Below are 27353 nucleotides of genomic sequence, written 5' to 3'. Positions count from 1 at the left end.
CCCCAACAGAGGGGAGGAGGGAGGACTGCCAAGGGTTAAAAAGCCCCCCACCACAGGGGCTCTTCTTCCCCCCTATACGCTGTCCAGACCTTGGCTAGGGAGGCCTGGGGGTCTGTACCCTTGCCCTCCCTTGTCCCTCTTTGCTGATGGACACAGACAGAAAGCAGGCTAAAGAGCAGAGGGACAAAGCAGCCCAGGCCTAAAAAGCATCCTGGGACTGTTGGGGGGCTGTGGGGTAACTTGAATCAGAAAGGGATCTAGAACAGAAGTTTCATGAACTGGTTTGACCTAAATCATTTAAGTCTGATACTACATCCAGCTAGGTTTATCTTGAACCAGTTTTGGCCATTTTGAGAGTGGTTTGTGTGCACTGAACTTCTGTTCTGTTACCGGTTTCTGATCAGTTAAACCAGTTTATGTGTAATTTCTGTCCCTAGCCCAGAAGGGTAAGTAGAGGTTGCAAAGCTTACAGAGGTCTTTGTCCTTCCATATGTCTTTGTTCTCGACTTGCTCTCACTTTCCAACTTCTTTTTCAGTTTGGAAATCAAATTCTTCCAAGTTTTCTCATTCACTACTTCTCACACCATGGCTGCAGTGACTCAGGCCAGAAGCCCGGGGGCACTAGAGCACCCTCACTTGGCTGAAACAGGTAGTTTGGGCCAACACTAGACCCACCCATCCTGCAAGGGGGAGGTTTGTGGGGGAGGAGAAAAGCATCCTGGGATGCTGTGGAGGACTGTGAGTTAACTTAAATCCAGAGGGGATCTGGGACAGAAGTTCAATAGAATGATTTAACCTAAATAAGGTAAGTCTGATACTACATCCATCCAGGTTTATTTTAAACCAATTTTAGCCATTTTGAAAGTAGTTTCTGTGTACCGAACTTCTGTTGTGTTACAGATTTGAATTCGTTTTCCATCACTTATACTGGTTTACAGTAATTTCTGTCCCTAGCCCATGTACTGATCACCTGGTTCAGTAGACACAGGTATACACGAATGAAAAGAATAACAAACTTTAATTGTGGCGCAGTCGACAATTTCTGCAACCTTTATGGCTCGAATTGGCTCTTTAACTGAGGGACCATTTTCTAATTCTCAGCCTTTGTAGATTATATAATAGAGCAGCTCCATACTACAACACATATCACTACAAGAGATATGAGGAAAAAAAAGATCTAGAGAAAACAGTCCTCAAAATAAAGTGGTTACTTTACTTTGCAATACTAGTGCACTAACACCCTCCAAAAATAAACAGATTGCAGTTAGATGTAGAGCTGCCTATCTAGCACACACAAGTTAGACAAGGGAAAAAAAGATGAAATTATCTAGTTCACTTACATGTCACTTCACCCAACATTATATTTTACCTAGCTCTCTGGCAAATCCTATTGCAATAATAAAATAATAACCATCACAAGCAAGTTTAACCTAGAAGGCTCTATGATCATCTAAAAGCTGTAGGACTTCAAAAAATAGACTATTGTGACAAATGGTATCATGTATATTGTAGGTTAAGCTACACGAATAATGGAAAGCTGAATTTGTAAACTGATAAAAGATTAAGGTTATTAGACCATTCACAAAGTTGGAGAAGTAATTCCAAACAAGGTTTGATGAAGAAATGACAAGTAATATATAGAATTGCAATGAATATTATTTCAAAGGTGAGGCAGAATCTCCAGATGGCTGTAATATTACCTCTTCCCAGATGCCTGGAATAAGGGAATTGCAAGAAGAAAGAAACAGTGTAAGCAAGCACCTTCAACTGGTTGCTCCTCAGCTAATAGAGCAAAATATCAGCAATCAAACCTGTTCATTCATTTTATAGCTAAAAGACTTAATCAAGATCATCGAGTTTGACTTCCTGCACAACACCAATGATTGAACCTCACCCAGTAATTTCTGCATCCAGGTGCATGATTAATGGACTTAAAGAACAGCTGTGCCTGTTAATAGCTAATGTTTGATTAGGTCCCTGTTAAATGAAATCTTTAGTTACAAAAAAGCCCCAAAACTGGTTACCATCCTCAAAGACTGACAGAAGTTGGGTCCACATAGAACTTAAGAATTCCAGTGGGCTCAAGCTCTGCCAGGAGTGACAATCGTAGAGTTACTAAACTGTGGGGCTGTCTGGCTTAGGGAAAAAAAATGAGATTAGCTCTCTTTATACTCTGATAACAAGCTGAAAACTCACTAGGCTGGCACCCCTCATTATCCAAAGACTTTGCATTTCCCCTGAGGCTGGCTTTCAATCAATAGATTGAAGGGGGAGGAGAGGGTGGCATCTTAGAGACTAAGTCATTCAGAAAAGCATAAACTTTCATGAGCAATAACCTACTTCATCAGATACATGATGAATAATCGACTTCAGATGTCTCTCTGAATGAGTTAGTCTCTAAAGTGGCATCTTGCCCTACCTTCTGGCTTCAGACTAACACAGCTAACTACCTCTCTCATATGGCTGCAGTGTACTTGAAGATGACCAACATAATCTGCCATCAACCTCTGCAGAGACCTCTCATATAAAATCAGTCCAATTTTTTAATAGAGATGTTGAAGGGGCGGTGCAAAGGGACGCAATTAAAAGCGTAATCTGTATTATGGTATTTGTATATCCAAAGCTGGTCACTGCCACATCTTCCAGTGTCATGCATTAGCTCACTATAGGTACCAGTTTTCATGTATTACAAGCCAGATTCCTGCCTGATGTTTATCAGCATAGCTCTGCTGAAATAAATGGACCTACAGTGATTTCACCAGCCAGTGATCTGGTTCCTAGAAAAGGTGTCAATACTGACCCTTTCCTGTTTTTTAAAATGGACTGACTATTGTAGGAAACACGAAGTCGTTATAGCGCGCTGTTTAGTCATGGTTCACTTTCCCTGCTAAAGTACTAAAAATATGTTGCCAATAAGCAGAAATTAAGAAATTTTCCTATCAGAGTTCCTCTATAACACAACTCAGGATTCTAAGCTTAATCAAAATATACACATATTTTAAATGCTTAGTTAACAGAAACAATAATCCCTTTCAGTTTGCTTTGTGGCACAATTCACACACTGAGCATACAGCACTTTGAATGACAGATTTGTGTGTATGTATTTCTGTTTCAATAAGGGATAACATCTTAATATTTACAGTGGTCTGAATGGTGTACCCAGCTATTACACATATTTTTATTACATTAATTACCTAATACTTGGAAAAATTATGTAATGTAACTTCCACAAATACAGATAAAAGAATCGTCAGAATATGGTTTTTGAAAAAAATTAGAACTATAACTAAACTCAGAGGTGACACAGTAAATGGAACATTACATTTTTCCATAAATGTAACCTATTACAAATACATTTTTCCATGTTAAAGAGAAATAAATGTAATCCTCACAAAACATAGGAAATAGATTACATTGCAGTAGAAGTCACTAAGGACATCTATATGTGTGCACCAGGCTGGAAGGTGGGGGCGGAGGCGCTTTAATTAGAGCAGTGCTGAGAGTCACTTTAATTAAAGTACCAACAGCATCACATGTAATCAATGTCCTGCACTGCAAAATAGCAGCAGGGGCACTTTAAGTAAAGCTCGTTTCATGAGCTTTAGTTAAAGCACCCTCACTGCTATTTTGAATTGTGGGGACACTGAACAGACGTGACAGAGAGGCTGCTGAAGTCGACCAATTAGCATGCTCCAGCAGACTCAGTTAATCTAATTAGCACATCTGGCATGTGTCTAGGTTAGTAGATGACTGGCACATGTGTAGGTGCCCTACAGTTCTGATTGGATTAGCACAGCTTAGTTCATTTTTTAAAGGGTAAATTATTTTTTTATGGCTGCGCTATGTACTTCATAAACAAAGTCACAAGAGTACGATCAGTGAGATTTTATTTTGGCAGTAGGGCGATCACAGAATGAACCTTGTAAAATTTATGAAAAAAAATTGTTCTTGAGTTGGAGATGTTCATACCACAAACAAACACCAGGCTATTAGAATCTGGGTTGTTGTGCAAAGAGATGTAGCATGCGCATTTTATATTCTATAAAGAAAGGCTACTTAGTACTCAGAAAGGGGTGTTTAGCTGAAATCGGGTAGATGGAAAGGTAGATTCACACCTGATAAATGAACCAAATCAAAGATGCATAAAATCAGATTTCATAAGCAGCAGCTTGCTTCCTCAGATATTGTGAAGGGGCTGCAAGAAGCACAGCTTTTAACTAAATAAAAAGCAGTGATTAGAATACAAAGAACAGGGAAAGGTGGAGGAAAAAGCAGGGGGTACTTCTGAAAGGGGAAAGGTTTATAGGTTAGTATCTGATGAAGTAAGCAAGCCTGCTTCTTAACAAAGCTTATGCTGTGGATTTCTGATTTAGTTAGTCTAAGATGCACTTCTGCCCTACAGTCTGTCTTACTTCAGACTAACATGGCTAACTACCTCTCCCTGGTCATCTAACTCACCAAAATGAAATGGACTGCAATCAAATTGCATGTGAAACTCACTCAGGTACACTCAAATATATTTTTTCTTATAAGTAAATGAATATAATAGTATCAATATCAAGTAAATGAATATCATAGCCAAGGAACTCCAGGTGACCAATCCACTGCATTCTAGGTACTATACAACCTATTCTGACAAGCTGTGCTTTATTCTCTTTGAGAAATTGAGGAACCACCTTGTCAGTGATGGTTCAAACAGGAACAGACCAACACAAGACTTTCAGAACTGACAAACAACACATAGAACCACCTGGACATAACAGCTAGGGCTGTGTGAAACTTCAGTATCCGATTTGATTTGAAGGAGATTTGGCCAATTCGGCGGCCGAATCTCCAAATCTGAATCCAATCAGGAGACCCATTAGAAGCTCTGAATTGAATTGGAAGCCTCCAAATAAATTCAAGAGATTCAGAGAGTCAGAAGGCTTGCAGCAAACAGACACGGAGAAGAAGGAGGGAGAGGGAGTGATCTTCCATATATGGAAAAGGCTGAGAGGGGGGGAAGTCAGCTCTGATATTGACATCTGTATCTGGCCAGTGACTGTAATCTTTCTTTGAGTTCCCTTCCAATCATAGTGTTCTAGGGGAGGGACGTAGAAACAACATATAAAGCTGTGCCTGAAATCATCTGTGCCTTTTGTGAGCTATATCTCTCTTGCAGCACCAGCATCTTAAAGGCTCTGGCTTGCTAGCTAGTCTCTGTCTAGTTAGTTTCTCTTCTTGTAAGTTCTACCCAATCCTTTCCTACTTATCCTTGCCTACAATCCCTATTGTTATCCCTATCAATTTCTTTCAAATTATTCTTCCTCCCAAAATCCTCTCATTTGTTCTTGTTAGTCTGTCTTGATTCTTTCCCCACACAAAAAGAAATCTGTGTTTTCCCTGACAGTGTGCCATCACCGTTCAGGAAAGCACAACAGATATTACACACACATTTTGCAGCACACCAAACATTTAGAAGAGTGCTGGAAAGGCAGGTGCCAGATCTTCTGGCAGGGGAGGAAGAGGGGGCACAGGGACAGCTGCAAGTTCCCCCCCAAATACAGACACACCCTCTTTCCTGGCAGTCTTCTGCTGCTAGTGGGAGCAAGGAGGTGGTAGCAGCGCCTGCACCTGCACCACCACCACCACCACTAACCAGCAGCAGCATGAAATTTTCCACCCCAGTTTCAGTTCCCAGCATGAGCCTTCCAGTGCCAGAGGAAAAGCTGGATCTGGAAGCAGAAGAGCTGAGGGTCATAGTGAAGGAAATTCTGGGGAAGGAAGGGGAGTTTGTGCTCTACACCTCTCAAAGCTCCCCTAGAGGCAGGTCTCCTACTCTGGAAAGCACTTTGGATGAGATTGTGGGGGCAGGTGGCTCAGCTCCTCCTGTTGTTGTGCCCCTGCCTAATTAACAGGGGGATAAGGCAGGACCCCCACCCTCAACTCAGAAGCAGGTGGGTAGTGTAATGTGGGATCATTTTGAGGTGTCAGATGATTCCAGGTGTGCTACCTGCCAGCACTGCCAAAGGCAGATCAGCTAAGACAAAGATGTGAAACACTTCATCACTACGGTGATGCTGCTGTATCTCAGGAGGCAGCACCCCCTTGGCCTAACAGAGGCAGGCCACCCTTTACCAGTGAGGGAAAGGTAGGTGTGTTCCAAAGGCGAGCGATGTCACCCAGAGCATTGGGAAGATGCTTACTCTGAATGGCCAGCCCTTCTTTGTTGAGCGTCCAGGGTTCAGGCAGCTCATGGCCTCATCATATTAAGTGCCCACATGCACCACCTTTAGCAGGATGGTGGTGCTCTCCCTGTATGAGGCATGCAGGGAGTACTTGAGGGAGAAGCTGCAGAAGGCAGGTCTGCAGGTAGCCTTGCACTTCACACTGGACATCTGGAGCAGCCAGGATGAAGATCATGCCTACATCTCCCTCAAAAGGCACTGTTGCAATCAATCACGGCATTGGTGGGCTCTCCTTCAAGCAGAGGTGATGAATGAGTCCTACATGGCAAAGAAGATCATGGTGGCTATGAACCATATAGTGCAGGGGTGGCTCGTTGGGCAGGGTGAGCTCACCCACAGGTTCATAGTTACCGACAATGGGCCCAGTATGGTCAAGGCAGTGCATGATGCCAACTTTGTTGGCATCTGCTGTGTGGCACACAAGTTACACCTGGTAGTCAGGGACACCTTGGAGGGGGACAGGGCTCCCAGTGACCACGCCATTACTACCAGCCAGCTCATTTTGAAATGCAGGAAGGTGGCAAGCTACTTCCACTGGAACATCAAGGGGGGCAATATGCTGAAGAATAAACAGGCAGAGCTGAGCATTCCACTGCACAAAGTCATGCAGGATGTGGAGACTCAGTGGAGCTCCACATACCTGATGCTGGAAAGGCTGGTTGAGCAACAGAAGGCCATCCATGAAATGGCCTTGGTAGGGGAGATTGGAACCAGCAGCTCCCTTAACAAAACAGAGTGGGATACCATCTACAAGATCTTGGTGGTCCTCAAGCCATTCCTTGAGGCCACTGAGAGCCTCAGTGCTGGCAATGCTCTCCTTAGCCAGGTGATCCCCACAGTGAAGGAGTTTGAGAATGAAATGGAGAAGTTCCAGGGGATTCTGGCTGGGGCAAGCCGTTTTCACCAGATGTGCAAGCAGTGGTGAAGCAGCTGAAGGAGGTCATCAAAAAATGGCTGGATCCATTGCAGTCCAGTACAGCCCATGTGATGGCGGGCATATGCGACCCAAGGGTTAAGGAGAGCGTCTGCAGCAGCAAAACCCACAATCACTGGATGGAGGTGCTGGTGAACAGAGTCAGGGAGACAGAAGGGCAGAGGCAGGGGGAAATGGAAGAGGGGGATCCACTGTCCCATGACAGCACTCCAAGCACCAGCTGATCTCCTACACCACAGCTGCTGCCAATGTGGACCAAGGGCATGGCTTCAATGTCAAAGTCCAGAGGCACCAGACCCCTCCATCCAGGAGGTAGTGTGAAGGCCTCGGTGGCTACCTATCTTGCTAAGACTGTGGAGCTGCTGCACTGCAACCCCGTGGCCTACTGGGCAAGCCACAACCAGATGTGGCAGGATCTGGCCACAGTTACCTGGGAACACCTGTGCACCGACCAGTGTTCCAAGTGAGAGGGCATTCAGCATTGCTAGTGATATTGCGACAACCCACTGCACCTCCTTGGATCCTGGTTTGGTGAAGCAGCTGGTGTTCCTGAAGGTGAATCTCCCACTGCTGAGATTCCTCAAGCTCCACATGCAGATGGAGTGAATGCCACCCTCCTCACTCCACACCTATTTGCTTTTTTTATTTGCTTTCAGAAACTTGAAGTGCACTTTCACAGAAACCCCTATACCACTCTGCCTGAAACCTGGCAGGCCTCATGCTCGCACAAGGAGCTACCATCTCTGCTGCATTCATCCCGCTCTGTCTTAACACACACAAGTGATAGGAGTTTTGCTTTCAACAGTTTTAAGTATACTTTCAAAGAAACCCCTGCACCTATCTCCTTGAAACTTGGCAGGCTTCATGCCCTCAGGAGGCTACAACCCCTGCTGTTTTCATCTGAATCTGCAAAAAAATTACAAAGTTATAGGTATTTTAATGATTCCCCATTATAGTCTATGGCTGAATCTGCAAATTGGTGACGAATCTCTGAATCCGAATCAAACTGGCTGAATCCAAAGCAAAAACTTTCTGCTTCACACAGGCCTAGTAACAGCCATTTGCCATGAGAAGATATCTGCATCCAGCCATGATCCTTCTCACAAACACCTTCACTCCTTAAAGAAGATGAAGGAAGCAAAATTTTCCAAACCTACTTGCTTCAGCAACATCCCCACAATTCACTGTAATATTACCAACCTAACCAACCACAACCACAGCCTAGTAGAGGTATCTGTATTATCCTGTGATCTTTCTTTCTGCTCCACTATACAACTCAATAAGGTGTATCTGTATGGAGATTTTGGGGCATTTTTTCTGTCATCTAAGACTAAGGGACTATTTCCATGACAGGGAGTCACACAATCTTCAGTCCTGACCCATACACAGCAGAAGGAGGACAGCTTCTGGCCCCCATCTAAGGGCCACAGCCCTCATTTGGACCTGTATATATATTGTTTTAATTTTCATATTCACTCTGAGATTGCCAAAAAACCTACAATGTTAACACTACAGCGTTAGTCCTGTGAAAAGGAGAGCTATACTCAGCTTTAAAAACAACCCTGATATTATCACAGAACCGACTAATAAGATGTGCACCACTGTTCTCATGGATAAAAAAAGCACACATACAGGAAGGTAAAAGATACATTTCTAACACAGAGTTTTACAAACTTCTGATTAAGGACCCCACAGCACAATACTAGAGGAAACTAAATAAATTGTTAAAGAAGTTACCTCTGGAAGCACAAAACAGGGCTAATGTTTCTACTCCCAGGAGCCCATACCAGGCAGCTTTTATATATTACTCAACATCCACAAATTTGGTAACACAGGATATCCTATGGTCTCTGGCCTTGGCACCATGACAAAGGAAGTATCTGGCTACATTGATTCAATCCTATTTTCAGATGCTGCAAAAATTGCCGGCTGTTTGAAAGTTACCACAGATTTCCCTAATGAATCTTCCATTCACAAGCTTCCAGTTACAACCACTATAGTTACTATGGATGTTAGATTACTGTAGACCAACATCCCCCTACGTGGATGGATTACAAGCTATAAAGAACATTATCCATGATGAGGACACTGCTTCTGTATCCATTGCATATGGCTACTTTGTCCTCAGACAGAACTATTTCAGATTTGGGGACTCCCTATATCTACAAATGAAGAGCACTGCTAAGGGTACTGTCACGGCATGGGGCCTAGGAGCAGCCGTGATCTCTCTAGCAGCCCCCTACCGTGCCAAGTAGGCAATCCAGCACCCTCTTTCTTGCCCGCCATGTCTTGCTGTTATATATATTTTTATATGGGAGGCTGCCTCTCTGTCCCCTTGGACACAGTGCTAGGACTGTCTGGGCTCCTACTCTGTACAGAGTGACCTGCTGCACCTCCCCCCCGTCTTACGGGCTACGCGTGCCTCCAACCTCCCCTTTAGCATGCCCTAAGCCTCGCAGATCTTCCGGATGTTATCCTGCCCATACACTTTCCCCAGAGGCTCTCTCAAAAGGCCTCCGGCCGAATGTTCTGTCACACCAGGCCTTGTCTCTCGTATGTGCCGTCTCCGGGGCTTTTCTCCGTATGTGCCCTCTCCGGGGCTTCTCTCCGTATGTGCCCTCTCCGGGGCTTGAATCACACAGACAGCGCCCCACTGGGGCCAGTCTCTCTCAGTCTGTGCCCTCTCCAGGGCTTCTCTCAGTCTGTGCCCTCTCCAGGGCTTCAAATCACACAGACAGTGCCCCACTGGGGCCAGTCTCTCTCAGTATGTGCCCTCTCCTGGGGCTTCTCTCATGCAGACAGTGCCCCACTGGGGCCAGTCTCTCCGCGCTCATTGCCCTCACCAGGCTTCTCAATGGGCTTGCCCCCTTCCGGAGCTTCTCAATGGGCTTGCCCCCTTCCGGAGCTTCTCCCTTACAGACTGTGCCCTGCTGGGGCCTGCCTCTCATACGTCCTGCAGGCACCCGCACTCAGGCCTGTGCCTCGCGCTTCCCGCAGTCTCACACTTGGGCCTGTGCCTAGCGCTTCTCATGGTCGGGGCTCAGGTGGCCGTAGCCATGCCTGGCCCCCTGACCCACCGTCTGGGTCTTCCGCCCTGCTTGGGCTTCTCCTGCTATCGCCCACACAGGGCTGGGGTCAACACAACCCCCAAACACAGCGCCACCCAGCGCCAAACAGCTGTGCCTTCCTTGGCACCACTCGCTGTGCCCCCAACAGGGCACCAGGAACCCCCAAGCTACTGGGAAGCTCCTAATGAGGCCTCCTCCATCCCCTTATAGCCTCACCCGGTCCTCCGGTGGTAACAATAACCAAAACAGAAAACTCCCCCTCCTGGGTTACAATGTAAACTTCAAGCCAACCTGGCTATCCCTCATGTATATCCTTATCAGGGTTTCTTCCACCCAGCATTATCAAGCAGACACTCTCCAGCCATTGGGCTTCTCCGCTATGTTCTGCTCTGCTTGCTCCAACCAAGCTCTCTCCTCCTCTTAGGCTGCCAGCAGGGGAACTGCCATCTAGGCTTCAGCTGGGGCTGTTTATAAAGGCCCGACCCTGCCCCCTTCTGGTCACCTGACCAGTGCGGTTGCCCCAGCAACCGGCACCTGAGCTACCTGGAGATTGGCAGCTGCCCTTATTCCTTCATAGGAACAGGGCACCTGAGTGCTCCTGTGACAGGTACACATATGGCTCCCACAAAAATGTTGATATATTTATGATGGGTCTTTTAGTCTGCTTCCTCCGCAGCTGCCTTCTAAGACCCCTCTATCAGACTATCAATCATATCTCCATTGTATAGACATACGGGAATGAATCTCTAGAGAAACTGCACCAGGACTTTAACAGTGTCCACCTCTCCACCAAACAGTTTCCACCTCTCCACCCAGAACATTCATTTCTTAGACAATCACTGTGAAAGTTTGTGATGGCCATGTCATCTCCACATTGTTTAAAAAAACAACCAACCACTGCAGCTACCTCTTAAGAACCATGCCAGCAACTCTCATCCTAAGCACATCACTAAGTCAATTTTGTACAGTCAAGCTCTGCAGTAAAATATATCTGCTCTGACACCACCAACCCGGATGCACTCTGAGATTACTACAATTACAATACAACCACAAAACCATAGCTACTCAAATCAACAAAGCCAGACTCGGTCCTCATTCTGAACTGCTATGATACCAACCTAGGGACAAGGATGACAGAATCCATGTGGTCACGGGCCAGCAACTGGTTTTCAAGCCAAGGCTGGAACAATCCAGCTCTGATGTGACCCAGATGGGGTGGCTTCAGCAACATATTGCCGGTGGGGCTGGAGGGGGAGCTTTCCTTTTGCCCCTCTCAGTCAGGTGGCTAGTAGCTGTGCCCACACTGCAGCTGTTTTCCCCCTCCTCTCCATTACCTTCCCACACTCCTTGGCTGCAGTGCAAGCACAGTTTCCAGCTGGAGGAGACCTGTGCCAGGGCTGGGGAGAAGTGTAAGCAGCATGGAAGAAGCTTTCAGCTCTCTGGCCCTGGCACAACTCCCCTTCAGTTGGAAGCTGCACCTGCACCAGTGCTACTTTTCCCAGCTCCCTCACTCCTCAGCTATGGTGCAAGCACAATTTCCACACAGAAAGCAGCTTTGCCAAGGATCAGAAATTTCTCCCACGCTGCTCCTGCTTCTCCCTGGCCATCCCCATCCCTTCACATCCCCCTTTCCAGCCAGCCTGGCCCAGGAAGTTGTGCTCAAACTGTAGCCTTGAAGAAGGGAAAGGGAAAGGGGAGCAAGGAGAAGTGGCAGTGGTGTGGGCACAGCTTTCAGCTCTCCATCCCTCGTGCGGCTCCTTGCTGATCAGCCCTATTGTGGCTACAGGTTCAGGCAAAACCATGCAGTTCTATGGGATGGATCTGGCCTACGGGCTATGTGTGGCCAACCCCTGCCTTTGAACCACAGCTTGAACACATCATTAATGACCTCCAACCCCTCCTGGAAAATGATGACTATGTCAAGGTAGCCCTGGGGGACAAACATGTCCTAGCTTCCAGGCACCCCCACAACCTCAGACAGCATCTCTCCAGCAACAGACTACATAACTCTCACTGAGGCACCAGGCCTTGCTCTGGAACCAAAAGACAGCTGTGCCCTTGCATCAACACAGACCACATCATTACTGGGTGAAATAACATGGACTATAACATTCAAGGTTCATTTACCTGCACCTCTGCTAATGACATATACACCATCACCTTCTTAGAGCACCCCTCTGCTGCCTATATTGGACAAACAGGCAATCCCCACATGTAAGACTGAATGAATGCAGATCTGAAATCAGTTCCAAACAAAACACATAAGCCTGTGGCAGAACACTTAATCCTCCCCGGGCTTTCCACTGCTGATTTAAGAGTTGCTGTTCCTGGGGCACTTGTACATGTGATGGGGGTTTAGTCTTCTATGCTCCCTAAATTGAAATGGTAGGGTTTTAATTGAAATGCACCATTTCAGTTTAGGGGTTTTATTTTTCTGTTACATTACAGTGAGGGGCTTGATCCTTTTTCTTTTTTGTTGGTGAAGCCTGCCCCTGGCTGGGGGGTGAGCTGCCAGCAGGGCCCAGTGCTGCCCTCCATGCAGGCAGAAGAGTTGGATCAGGCTGGGTACTGCCTCTGAGCTAGGACAGCACCTGGCCCACTAGCAGCCAGCCTGGGTGGACCCAGGGGGTGCCACAGCCCAGGGACTGCATAGCCTACTGGCAGCTCACCCCTTGACTGCAGGCAGGTGTCTGCTGAAGGCAGAAATGGGCCTGATCCTTTTTTTCTGTGGAGCCTGCCCGCCTCTCCTGTGGCCAGGGGACGAGCTGACTGTTTAGCTGCAATGCATCATTGCAAACTAAATTACATCAGGATGTAGTTTAGTCTACAACAATGCAAGCTCATGAAAAAAACCCCAAACTGGTGCATGTATAATGTGTGATGCCATTAAGCTACACAAAGTGACATTTTCATCATATGTACAGCATGACATCATCATGTGTACAAGTGCCCCAAAACTTTAAAAATAAACTTGAACAGGAAACTGCATAACAAGAAATCATCCATAGGCTCCTTGGAGGAAACGGGGTGGGAGGGATCACATTTCTGTGCCAACAGCAAGGTGTGGGGGATGGGGTTGAAGCCTGGCAGGAGCCAGGGCCTGGCAGGAGCCAGGGCCTGGCAGCAGTGGAGGTGGTGGCAGTGCAATTTTTGCACCAACAGTGGGGCATGGGGCTGCAGTCCAGCTGAGCTCAATGCCCAGCAGCAGTGGGGGCACAGGCAGTGCAGAGTTGTGCCCCTCTGCTCCAGCAGCACTTATGCGTCATCTATACACAGATGGGATTCGCGTTAAATATAGTCTAAAACAAGACTATGGATTCTTATCCTATTACCTGGATAAACTTTTATAATCTGATGTCATTCAATGGGTTAACTGCTTTGTTTTTCTCTCTCCTGTCCACCTTGCCTCTCTCAGCAGTACCCCCTCCATTTTCTTCCCTTTTCCCTACCCTTTGCATTCAAATCACTGCTTTCTATTTAGAAGCTGTTTCTTACAATCCTTTTACAGAATCTGATGAAGTAAGTCCAATGCTTATGAAAGCTTATGCGTCTCTAATTTAGTCTATAATGTGCGAATCTACCCTGCTTTCTGTCTAGTACTCTTAGACCAGAGATTAAACTCATTTAACCTGGCAAAGGGAGGCATGATTTCCATTTCTCTATGTACTTAATGAACGCCATGCACCCTTAGGTGATTCATCCTGAGAGAACTTTATGAATGACAGTCCAACTTACTCTCCCTCAGGCTTTTCAGTTTGCAGGGGCAATTTTGCAGATTTAAACTTTGAAAGGGATTCCACAGAAAGATACTTGGGAGATATGCCCAACTTTTACATTTTTATTTATTTATTTATTTATTTTGCTCTCGCTAAGTCACTCTTACTCTGTTAACATCCAACTGAAGGAAGTCTGCAGCCACTTTTTGCCACTAAACCATTGTCACTTTTTAATGAATTTCCTACTCCTGGTTCTGTGATTTTGCTTCTGCCAAAGAAACCCAAACTAAATCTAGTCCTTCATCTATTCAATTTATTAAATTCAACACCAGTTACCTGTGCAAAATGTCATAAAGGCAGATTTTGCTGGGCTACTCCTATGTATAACATTTTAGGAAAGTAAGAAACAGAATTAACAAAGGAAAGGGAATTATTCATACACTTCATAGAGAGTGAGGTCACATCACAACATAATTAAGGCATAATAGTCTATAATATCTCTGCAAAAAATGCAAGCAATAAGAAAATGTTCATGTAGCCTCATGTAGAGTTTTTTTTAGAAAACAATTACTACAATTACTAGAGAATAGAAAGGAGGAGAATTCATAAGGGAACAAAATGAGAATATAATAAACAGTCACTTACAGTTTAGAGTGCAATGATAAAAGCAAATAACCAAACAGGCTAAGGTTAACAAAGGAATTAGCAAAGACTTTCTCTTGGTGGAAAACATAGTCTAGGCAACTGCTGCAAGGTAAGTAATTTTCCTTTCTAGTTCTGGATTTCTTAAAATAATTTCATGTAGGACAGCACTACAAATGATTTGCCAAGGGCTAAACAAGTTGTGCATGCCACATTCTCTTCATCAATCTTGTTTGGTATCATATGAAGAAAAGTTCATTGTTTTATGTAATATAACCAGCGATGCACTCAAACTGTGGAGTCCAAGGCCAAATACCAGGGGCTCCCTGCAAGACTTGATTAATCTAATGGGCCCGATGGTCCCAATTTTGCAGGCAGATTATGGCCACCCCACGCCTTTGATTAGCTTCAGGTAGCCGGCAAGACGCATGGGTTGCCACCACCTCACTGCCCCCTGGTCCTGACCCAGCTCTGCTCCTCCTGGCCCAGTACAAGTAGGTTTGGAGCTACTCAGAATAAAAGCAATAAAAACTACCCCTTGGGAAGCAAAGGAGAGGTGAATGATCTCTAAGTGTGAGTACTTCCTCTGCTCACGAATCCATCATGTCTTTCAGATAATCTGTCCTAACTCAAGGCCTGTTTCTAACCTTCATGGCCAGGGACAGACATTCAGAAAGCCGGAGCCTGAACTGATTCAACCTTTGTAGGATACTCTAGCCTGCCTAGACTGAACCGGTTTGTAACAGGACAAATATGCTCTCTGGAATGAGGCAACTGTGCCATACAGTTGCTCATGCCAGGCACAGAGGGTGCTAGAGCCAGCCCTTGGCTGCAGGGAAGCAATGCTGGGGGGGCATGGCCAACCCAGGATGAACTAGACAGAGAAGGGTTTAATTCCCCCTCCCTCTGCCACTGGCAGGGACCCGAGCTGGGTCTGCCCACACTGCCACCTTGCTGCTGCAGCGGGGGGGGCACCATGGCCTCTGAGGCAGAGCGGGGCAGGGAGCAGAGTTCGTTTCCCTTCTACCCCACTGGCTCCCTCCACAGAATAGGCCCCCGGCTGTCCCCTTTGCCAGAGGCCAGAGGAATAACCCTATCCCTGCCCCACCCCCAGCGGCCATTCCTGGGCATGCCCCCTCCCTGCCGCTGCAGCAGGAGGGAACGTGGCCCTTACAGTGGGCAGCAGCCCTTGTCACTCTGTGGGGGAGAACAAGTCCCTTCCCGGTGAGGGGCTGCACTGTGGGCTCAGGCTGTGTGTGGCAGTGCTGGCGTGTGGAAGAGGCCAGAGCCCTACAAGTCCCTCCAGCACTACTGTGTGCCACAGCTGCTCTGCCAGCCCCACAGTGCAGCCTCGCTGGGAAGCCGTGACTGGCTCCTGCTTACGGGTCACTCACCTCTCACTGCTCCAGCTGCCAGGTGGCGGTGGAGCCGGCCCCTGCCTCTTGTTCAGCGCTCAGGGCAAGCTTGAGGCTGTGATGCAAGTGGTCAGCAGCTGAATAACCCCCTTTCTGCTGGGAGGGGGCTTGCTCCAAGCACAGAGGGGCCACCCTACCGCAGCAGGGTCTGCCCAGAGCCAGGTCTACCCAGCACGGCCACTGCTGCCTAGTGCCCAGAGACAGCTCCCAGCCGGCAGGAGGGGGCTTTTTCAGTCGCCGTCTCTGAGCACAGGACAGAAGCAGCTGGGCCAGGCAGACCCTGCTGTGGTGGAGTGGCCTTTCTCTGTGCTTTGGGCAAGCCCCTCCTGACAGGAAGGGGCTTATTCAGCTGCTGGCTGTGGGGTCTGCCCAGCCAGGCTGCAGCTGAAGCTTGGGAGAAATAATGGGAGCTGAATAAGCCCCCTCAGTGGCTTGCCCTAGCACAGAATGAGCAATGAGGGCCAGCTCCACCCCCACCCAGCAGCTGAAGCAGCGAGAGGTGAGTGACCCACAGGCTGGAGCCCGTCATGACTTCCTGGCAGGGCTGCACTGTGCGGCTGGCAGAGCGGCTGTGGAGCACAGTGGCATGGCGGGGCTTTGCAGGGCTCTGACCCGCTCTACACCCCAGCGCTGCCACGTGCCGGCCAGCCCACAGTGCAGCCCCTCGCTGGGAAGGGACTTGCTCTCCCCCGCAGTGTGACGGAATGCCGCCGCCAGTAAGGGCCCTGTTACCTCCCACCACAGCGGCGAGGAGGGCAGCCGGGGGCAGGGAGGGGGGGTTTCCTCCGGCCTCCGATAGAGGGAATAGCCAGGGGCCTATTCTGGGCAGGGTTGCCAGTGGGGTAGAGGGGAAGGAAATGAACTCTGCTTCCTGCCCCGCTCTGCCTCAGGGCTCATGGAGGCCCCCTGCTGCAGCAGCAAGGAGGGAATGTGGACACACCCGGCTCAGGTCCCTGCCAGTGGCACAGGGACGGGGAATTAAACCCCTCTCTGTCCAAACCCCTGCCCCTGCCAGTCCCTGCTAGGTTGGCAGAGCCGAGGGGCAGGGCCAGCTTGGCTGGGCTGGAGAAGAGAGCCCCACCCAGAGAGCATGCTGGGATGCTGGGGGTCTCTGATTTAACTCAAACCAGCAAAGAGCCTGGGACAGACATTGCATAAACCAATTTGAGCCGAATCAGTTAAGTCTGATACTACATTCAATCAGGTTTATCTCAAACTGGTTTCAGCCATTTTCAACCTGGTTTATGTACACTGAATGTCTGTTCTGTTATAGGTTTAAACCAGTTTCTGATCACTTAAACCGTTTATGTGTAAAGTCTGTCCCTGGCCCAAGTGTTACAGGACAAACATGGCTGTTGTGCTCCATCTTCACCTCTAGAAATGGTTCCTTTCTTATTGACCTTTTTCTTAAAATTAAGATAAGACTTAGGAGGTCCAGGGTCAGCATCAGACATGATAGAAACCAAAAAGACAAAGAATAGAGCTATGCTGTCTCACTCTTAAGGCTGACTCACCCCTTACCTGACAGAATGAAAAAAGCTTACATTGCCTCTGGCCTTGCCTGTTAGGTCTTGTAGGTAGATAAAAAACATTGGTCTCCAGAATTCTCAGTTAGCTGACTGACAAGTATGGTCATTTATGTATGTTTTTTTTAAACATATTTTTCTGAAGCAAAAAACGTACTTGACAGGATGCTGATTTGCTTCCTAAATTGTTCCTTCCTGTTACGTTATGATTTGACAAGCTCCCAACTTAAAGATCTCTTCTGCTATTATTCATAGATTTCTTTTCATGAATTGATGTGAATCTCTTTGTTCATTATTAAAATGGTGCTACATCTAGATGCTAGTCTAGATATGACAACATTTTACTAATACCTGCTAATGCTATCTTCCTTATGAGCACCTATTTTCTGCATTTTATCAGAACACAGGCTAGGCTGTCATGTAGATTGCTACATGACACAGAAAATTTCACTTCGTTACAGAAACGGCCAACTGCAGAATACTGCAGAGGTATTTGGCCCTATTTTCAATGGAAGATCTTGCCCCTATCTTTTGCATGAAGTGTTTACAATGCTATTTTTGTTAAACATCATGTTCTATTCATTACTGAATCATTCCAGCAAGATAACAATTGTCTCATTTATTTAAAGTGTATGTTAATTAAAATGTAAGTGTATTAATCAAACCTGTTTCACTCTTTCCTCTATGACCTTAAAAAATCATTATGATTTAATTGATGTATAATTTACTTTTCCCACAGAAAAGTAAATTTCACCATTAAAATGTAATTCCAAGTCAAGGCATGAACTCCCACCAAAATGTTATTGATCTATAATCTGACTGATATCTACCCAGTGAGTATCCCCTTGCCATAAACATAAATAAGCAAAACTATGCACTGTGAAAATGAAGCACTAAGCCAGGGCCCTATATAACCCCCAAACCTATCCTAGATGTCTCCTTTACACTTTCTGCCTCAAAAGGCATGTGGTGTGCCCTCTCAGCATTTCAGGGGGGAAGGATAACACAGTATTCATGGGGTCTTATGCAAAATTTGTCTCACATACTGACTGAAGATAATACCCAAACAATCCTTGCTTCTCACATGCTGCATAACTCTTCAGTAAGTTTTGTAAAGTAATTGTTTTGCTGTACAAATGCAAGATCATTACAAATATATGGCAGCAATACAAAAAAATTTATATTAATATATATTAGTTAACTGCTTGGAAAAAAATGATTGTATGGAACTATTTCAACACATTTTTAGAAATCATGTTTTTGATGCAATACAGCATTGTATTGGTCTCCATCCTAAAAGGTTTAAAAATACTTCTTGGGCACATCTACATGAGATGTTTACTGCACAGTAGATTAATTAGCTATGCAGTGAATGACGTGCATCTACATGTATGCCCCTATTAGGCTAGAGTAAACTAGTAACTCCAAAGCAGGGTAGTACTTGTCAATACAAGTACTAACCTGTGGCACAGTTTTTTGCTCCACAGCAGCGCATGTGTAGATGCTGTCCCAGACAGCTATGGCACAAGGGTGCTTGAAGGCTGCCTGCTGGCTATCCCCACACTGAAGCATCGTCATGCCCTGGCCGCCCCCTCCACAACACATTGAGCCAGGGGAAACAGCCCCAGCCAGACAGGCTGACCGCCTCCCCCTCCACCACCAGCCCTCTGCCAGCTAGGGTTACTCCTACCCAGTTCAACATGCTGTGGTCCCAAGCACATGTGAAGACATGGTGCCCAGGAGCAATAAAATCTGTAGTTATAAGCTCCAGAGTTTATTCATGTGCATTTATTGCACATGTTAATGCACCCCTTGAACATTTTTATTATTGATATTAAATTATATTGTTCTCTATAAAGCCATTATGGCTGTTTTTGTAGATATAAAACTAAAAATTTACTAAAATGCATATTATTAGCTGCATAATACACAATACCAAATTTAGAGAAATCTGGTATACATTTTAAGTAAATATTTAATATTATACATGAAATATTTACTTATAATATCTGTACCAGATTTCTCTAAATTTGGTAACCCCTCATGCTAACCCCTCAAAAGACATCTATATATCTCTTTAGATAATATTGCAGTTTAGCAGTTGCATATTTTCCTCTCAAATTATGAAAGATGGCATTTCTCTGCATTGTTTAAAACAATTAAAGCTATTGCTAACCAAGTATGTCTAAAACTTATGAAGTTATTAAAATGCTACAACTCGTATTTATACTTCAGTAACCTCCAGAAGCCCTAAGCTGGATCAGGGTCCCACTGTCTTATGTGCTGTACAAACAAGGATGAGGACACTAATCCTTATAGTCTAAGGTACTTAATCTATAACTCTGTTCATGTAGGCAGAACCTTATACCCACTTGGCTAGCCGGTGAAGCCTTAGGGGTTTGCATTGGTGCAAGATGTATAACAGTGCAGATTTAAAGAAATAGGGCCAAACAGAAGTCATATACAAAATGACATACAAAGCAAAACCAATACCTGACAAATTGGTATATTTCTTAAGTATTATAAATAAGATACCAGCTGCATGTGTATAGAGAAAAATTTTGAAGAAGGAAAAGTTAGTTAGTCTATCATATCAGTTCAGGAAAACTATTTAATGGAATGCAGAGAGATTCAGTTATAGGAAGGGAAGTTGCCAAATATTTTTTTCCAAATGATTTATACAAATATGAGCCAGGGAAATCTCCTTATTCAGATCTGTAGGACAAACTTATTTCTCTGTCAGCATTTATATATTGCCTTACCTGTAACATCTACATGCAGAGATTGAGGTCCAATTGATTTTGAGAAAGATTTATAATGGAAGCACAAAAATACATTTTATGATAAGTACAAATTAGTCCAACATGTGGATGTTATTAACAGTACCGCCTTGTGCTCTCTCCCAGCCAAAAAATCAAACATAGAATAGTCTCAGTAAAGTGTATATTAAGTATGATGTGCCATCAATACCGCAACTCAATCATTTTCCTACATCCTTTAGCAAGCAAATCTTGCCTGGAGGCCTAACTGAACTGTTAGCAGTCAAAATAAAGGGAAATTTTTGCACTAAGGTAAATCATTAAGAACTGCAAGGCTTAAACCACAGTGAGCTACCCTTTGCAAAGGCGATTTGCAAATTTAGTCTATAAATATTCCTAACTTAGTTGCAAAATCTCTACAGATCTTTCCATTTTGCACCTTGAAAGAATCTTTACTAACCAGGTTTTTCCCATCTGAGTTAACAATAAAGTTACATGAGTTATAGCTTTCTCAGTTTATATTGCAGTTGGAACAATAACTATTCAACTTTTTCTTGAAATAATGCAACAACAAATATTGGCTCCCTGAAGAAGGGTGGTTTTATTGTGCAGTGTCCTCCTTTATATTTATTCATACTCCTTAAAATCTCTCTAATACTGTACACCAACACAAACATCTCTAGTTCTGGCATCCTCTGTCACTTCCACGACTTTTTGTCCCTTTTCCACCAGCCCCATTCACTGAAAATCTTCTCTGCTTCTCGAAGGAGCTGTTCAAGGCTAGGGACAGACATTCAGAATCCCTGAGCCTGAACTGATCCAATCTTTGCAGGTTACTCTAACCTGCTTAGGCTAAATTGGTTTGTAACTGACCAGAAATCCCAGAAATGCAGGCACATGCCTGCAGTGGCTTAAACTAGAAGCCAGGGGGCACTAGAGCAGCCCTCCCTTCCCTTTTACAGCACTATGCTGAGTGGGGGTGTTACCAGGCACAGGCAGAATACTCTGACCAGTGCAGCAGGGACTTGATAAGTGTTTATCAGATACAGACAATGACACCCACCCCAGCAAGTAAGTGTGTATGGGGGAAAGGGATGGGGCAGGGCGGGGGAAAGGGAAGGTGCTGGGGGGTAGGTCAAGAACGGGGGGAGTGCGCCCCTGTGCCCACTCCCAGGAGCAGGGCTAGGGGGTGAAGGCAGGGGTGCCACTCTGTGGGCCACACGTGCTGGCCAGCCTGACAGAGGGTTTGCACACAGAAGCCACCACTGCAACTCTGTCACTGCACACTGTGTTACCATCCCATCGCCATCTGCATGGCTTTGTGGGCAAGTGGCACAGAGCGTGGCACCGGTAGTGCAGTGGCCACCACCGTGTGCAGGCCACATATGTGCCATCCGGCCAGGGGGGTCTAGCAAGGGGCTTGCATGCAGCAGCTGCCACTGCACCACTGCTTATGCCCCACACCCAGCTGCACAGCTCTGTGGTATTGCGGGGTGCTGTTGGCTGCATGCAGGCTGGGGGGGGGCTTTCTGGGCAAGTGCTTTCACTGTGGAGCCATGTCCTTCTCCCCTGGATTCTAGAGGTAAGTGGGGTTTGGGGGCTGTGGGGCAGGACTGGGGAAGGTGGTTGGGGGCTGAAGGAGAGGGGGGTGCTGCCAGCTGCAGACAGCACACCACAGCTGGGAGCAGGGCCAGGAGGTGAGGGCAGGGGTGCCCCTCCATAGGGGGGCTCTGCAGGCAAACGATGCAGGGCACAGCATGGTGATGCCCACCATGCATGGGCTGCACACATGCCACCCGGCTGCTCGCCCAGGGGAGGGAGGGGAGGAAGCTTGCATGTGGCCAGCTGCACAGCTCTGTGGCCAGCTCTGCAGCGGCAGCGAGGGATGATGGCTGCGGGGTGGAGGGGGCGTGCATATGGCAGCCACTGCTGCTTACCTGTAGGACCGTGTCAGCCGTGACAGCCACTGCCTACAAAACCTCCCTGCGCTGCCACAGTGCTGTGCCCAGAGCTCTGTGGCTGGGAGCAGGGTGGCAATGGCAGTGTGGTGACAACCGGGAGGCATTCAGCCATCTCCCCCACCATCCTGCACCGTGGCCATGGCCGCCACTACACTGCCGCTGCCAGTGCTGCCATATGGCCAGCCACACAGCTCCACAGTGGCAGTGGGAGGTTTTGTATGCAGAGGCCCTCACTGCTTGCCAGTGGTGATGGCCATTGCATACAAAACCTCCGGCTGCCACCACGGAGCCTTGCTTGGAGCTGTGGAGGCAGCCACACAGCAGCAGCAGCAGTGTGATGGCAGCCATGGCCGTGGCACAGGATAGCGGTGGGGATGGCTGTGTGCCACTCAGCCACCACCACACTGCCACTGCTGCCACACAGATCTGGGCATGGCTCTGCAGCAGCATGGAGAGGTTTTGCAGGCAGCACCCGTCACCACTGACATGGCCCTCTAGGTAAGCGGTAGCGGCCACCATGTGCGAGCCCCCCCAGCCCCTCCAGCCACCATCCCTCACCACCTCTGTGCAGTTAAGCACATAGAAGCCTCCTCCTCCCCCTCCCCGGGGCAGGCAGCCAGGCAGCATGTGTGTGGTCCGCACATGGTTGGCCCCACCACATTGCCCTGCATCGCTTGCCCACAAAGCCCCCCCTGGCAGAGGGACACCTCTGCCCTTACCCCCTGGCCCTGCTCCCAGCTGTGGTGTACCACCTGGGTCTGGCAGCACCTTCTGCTTTCTCAGCCCCCAACCATCTTCCCCAGCCCTGCCCCACATCCCCCAAGCCCCATTTACATCTAGGATCCAGGGGCAAAGGGTGACTCTGAGCCTGAGCCCAGCCTTGACTGACTCAGAAGCTCAGGCCCTGCCCTTCCCCCTCTCCCTCCCCATCTGGGCAAGGCAAGGGGTTTCCCACCCTTTCTGCAATCAGCTTTTCCAGTCTGAAGCTGTGCCAGCCTGCAAAAGAAGAGAATCTGTGGATTTCTCTTCTAAAAAGAGAAATCCATGTTTTCTCCAATAAAAACAGGGGATCTGTGGTTTTCTCCATTTTTCTGTGAGAAACAGAAAACCTAGATCCCTGCCCCTAACTCAGTGTTTATCACCCCATTAAGAAAACAACAGAGGGACATTACCAGATACCTGTTGATTCTACTTGTTGATTCAGCACTGGCTGAAGCCAGTATGTGATCTGCTGGCTAATTCATAGACACGTCCTCAGAAAGTCAGGGGGGAGAAGGGAATTCCTGCTTAGCAGGGAGTGGGGAGGAGAAGGGGCTGATCAGTCTGCAGTCCCTGCCGGAGCTGCAGCCAGGGAGCAGAGGGGAGGGGCCAGCCCTGCCATGGAGCAGAGTCTCAGCCCAAAGAGCATGTCAGGATGTTGGGGAAGTCTGATTTATCTTAAACCAGCAAGGGGTCTGCAACAGATGTTGCATAAACTGGTTTGACCCAAATCAGTTGAGTCTGATACAACTTTCAACCACCTTTATCTCAAACTGGTTTCAGCCATTTAAAACTGGTTTATGTGCCCTGACTATCTGTTCTGTTACAGGTTTAAACCAGTTCCTGATCACTTAAACTAGTTTATATGTAACGTCCATCCCTAGCCCAAGTGTTGCACCCTTTGGAGCCACTTGTTCAGATAATACAAATTTGACAGTAAGCCACTCCACTGATTCCCCCAGCCCCAAGCCTTTCCTGGTCCTCTAGTTCCAATTTTGCAGCTCAGAGGATGAAAACAAATACCCCAAAACAAAAGCACATATCTGGAAAACTCCTCCATTGCTCTCTTGCTCCTGGTCTTCTGTAGCCTTTCAACTTTAGTATTGGGAAGTTAACAAGCAAGCACTTTCTCCACCATCTATTTAGGACAAGTCAAGTAGCATTTGCTCTATTCCACAGAAGTAAAAACTATTTTACTTAAAGGGCCAGAAACTTTTTGACATGGATGTTCTTCACAGGAGCAATTATGTGTTTAGACAGAAAACTGCATGCAAGGCAATTGATCATGCTGGTATGATATCTCAAAAGCTTTTCTCCCAACATCTAAATATGCTGGCTGGGTGACTGTAAATAAAATTCCAATGATTTTGAAACAAAGCAAACAGGTAAAATGCTTATTTACAGTTTCCCATCAGATACCATTTTCCTGAATGTATAGACTAGACCCCCACTGATTTTGATGATATAGGGATTTTGCCCCATGGCAATATTATTATTTTCTGAGAACCAAAGCTTCACTTGGCAACAAGAATTTTATTTTCTCATTTCACTATGCTGAAACTAAGAAATATCTATGTGGCATGACCAGATCTTCCTAATTGTCCTTCCATATATTATTTTAAAAAATAACTGATAAAAGATACTACCCATTCTTAGAAATAAAGGACTAGAGAAGTATCTGAAAATACACTTCTCGAGGAAGCTGCCCTCACCCAACATAGAGGGCAAAAAAATCTAGATTAAAGAGTTCAGATGATAAGCTTAATCAGCCTCTATTGAGACCAACTGGATTCCTATAAAATTCAATGGCTAAATAAATGGGCATAGTTTTGGACAACCTGTTAATGCCATTCATATGATATACTACGTATTTTGATATAATAATGCAGTTATTAAGAGGATGCTTGGCTATCACATTACCTCATGCTGAATCTTCCATTTCAATTACGATACTGTTAAAATGACAAATTGGACAGCAAAGGCTATTAATTTGTCATGCCTAAAATATCCTTGGGTCAATTTTCTGGAGAAATTAATGATTTTTTATTTTGTTGTAATCTCTTTAAGTCTCATGGGACTGAAATAATCCCTTTGCCCCTCAACACAGTGAATCCCCCATTTGTCATTAAAATGTCCACATAGTTGATTGTTTTTCTGTTAATCCCCTGAAGATGTTTCTAGCTACCTTCTGCTTCTCCCTGTAACTGTTCCCTTTTAGCATTTGTTGGACTTCCAAAAATAACTATTTGGAGATAGCCCCAGGAGAGAGATGAAGTTAATGTTGAAGACATTTGAGCCAACTTGAAATGAAGTGCCACAAAGGTCATCCAGAAAAACAAAGCAATTCAGTTGGTCCTGGCAAAAATTGGTATTTACCACAGACTAAAAATTGGTTTTAAAACTTCCCTGTTTATTAAGAATGACTTTCATGATTTAAAGCAATGACTGTAGGCACCTCTACATGTGCAATTCATGCAAAACAATAAACTTCATCATATATTTTGTTGGAGTTTATTGCTCCCGGGCACTACATTTACATGTGCACCCGAGAGTGAAGCATGTTAAGCTGGGTCAGAGCAGGCGTGCCTGGCAAGGGGTTCAGGGGATCAGCTTGCCAGCCCAGGGCTGCTTGGACCTGGCTCAAGGTGCTACCAAGGGGCTGACTGGGGCATGAGGGTGCTTCAGTGCAGGGCTAGCAGGCAGGCAGACCCTACACTGAAGCACCTTTGTGTCTCAGCCAGTGCTGCCAGCATCTATATGTGCATTGCTGTGCGGCAAAGAACTCCAGCTTAGGATAATACTTGTATTTCAAAAAAACAATTCAATTCGTCTTTATTGCTGCTCTATCATTTCCAATCAATTATCTGCATTGACGGAGAGTGTCACTTAAGATTCTGACAGAGAAAATCTGGAAAACTTGCTAAGAAGTGAAAGCATCGATTTACTACAGTTCTTTGCTAATGGGTTTCTAGAGACTAATAAAATGTGTTAGAGCCTAATAAAATGACTGATCTTTCATTCAGCCATAACACTGAACCCTAGCTGTGAAGTCAAGTAAGATACATAATTCTTTATGCTAGGCCAAAAAGAATAAAGATAGCAAAAAGCCACGTTTCCCAGAAGCACTATAAGCAGTAGTACAGGATGTTCAGCTCAAGCAGCTCAACCCTCTGGATGTGGCATACAGGTGGCTAATCTAGCAAACAATTGACTAGCATTCATTATATGAAAATCCCTGCACACAAAGGAAACATGTATGACCTAGAAGCAATGGTACAACTCTGTGAAAGTCAGAAGACCTGAAATATACTCCTAGCTTTGTCACTTCTTGTACGATAGTGAATGAACTGCTTTGTTTCACTGTGAAAACCTAATACTCCCTGGAATGAAGAACAGGATATTTCAGCTTCAGCTCAGTACATGTGCAGCAATGGAAAACTTGCACTGAAATACCAAACAGGATGTATTTGTGAGAAAGGAAGAGGAGAGGAGTCACCATAAACATGTGTCATTTTATTTCAGTAGGATATTCTATTAGACCCATGGCACCTCTGATGAGGTAGATATGCTTAACAAAAGGAACTGTGCACAGGCTTGTGGACTTGAGGAAGAAGTAAGTGGTATGGGTTTTTACATCCCAAGGATCAAAAAAAAATCCAAAGCTCCAGATTTCAGAAGCCCCTCCCTCCACCCTCGTCTCCCTGATCCATGCTTCAATCTCTTCTAACTGCACCTTGCCAAGACTTTTCTGCCACTGCCTACTACGTTATGTTGGCAGGAAGCTGTCCCATTCAAGGAAAGCAGATGACACAGAAATGAAGCTGAATGCTACTCAGAATCACACCATTCCACAAGTTTTTCCCAGTCGAATATCCATAGGTTGGAGAAGGAGGCCTGCTCAGAAACGAAAAAGCAAATAAAAAGGAATCCTGCATTTGTATTTTAAACAATGTCATAATTTTAAGCCAATATGTTGATTAGGGAAGGCCAGACCTAAATGCTGTGAGTGCTTGAAGCTGACAAGAGTAGCATCAAAACCATTATTTGGATTGTTCAGTTTTCCCTTTGCTTACATTAGAGGTATGATTTTTGCACTGTTCAACATTTTTTCTAGAAGAGCTGGACATTATTGATGCTTACCTTTATTTTTCATTCATTTGTGACCACATGAAAAATATGCTTCTAAGGTATGAAATGTAATTACAAATGCAAAACAAAACTACACATACAGGCAAACCATTTATCCCGAACTAAAAGGAAGTAAGGCTTTACCACAGTTAGTTACTCTAGGGTAATTGACTACATGCATACTCATATTCCAAAGTTGGTGAAAGCTAAACCACAGT

General features: G+C 45.9%; 1 protein-coding gene across 6 annotated transcripts in view; it reads right to left on the bottom strand.

The window, feature by feature from the left end:
- GPM6A (glycoprotein M6A) overlaps positions 1–27353 on the bottom strand; it is a 394708-nt gene that overhangs the window by 74028 nt on the left and 293327 nt on the right. The gene's annotated exons all lie outside the window — the stretch shown is intronic.

The sequence above is a fragment of the Crocodylus siamensis genome, chromosome 2 (genome assembly GCF_052110815.1).
Source record: "Crocodylus siamensis isolate JL-2025a chromosome 2, ASM5211081v1, whole genome shotgun sequence".
NCBI lineage: Eukaryota > Metazoa > Chordata > Crocodylia > Crocodylidae > Crocodylus > Crocodylus siamensis.
Note: the sequence above shows the minus strand (reverse complement) of the source record. Positions and strands in the feature narration are given on the sequence as shown.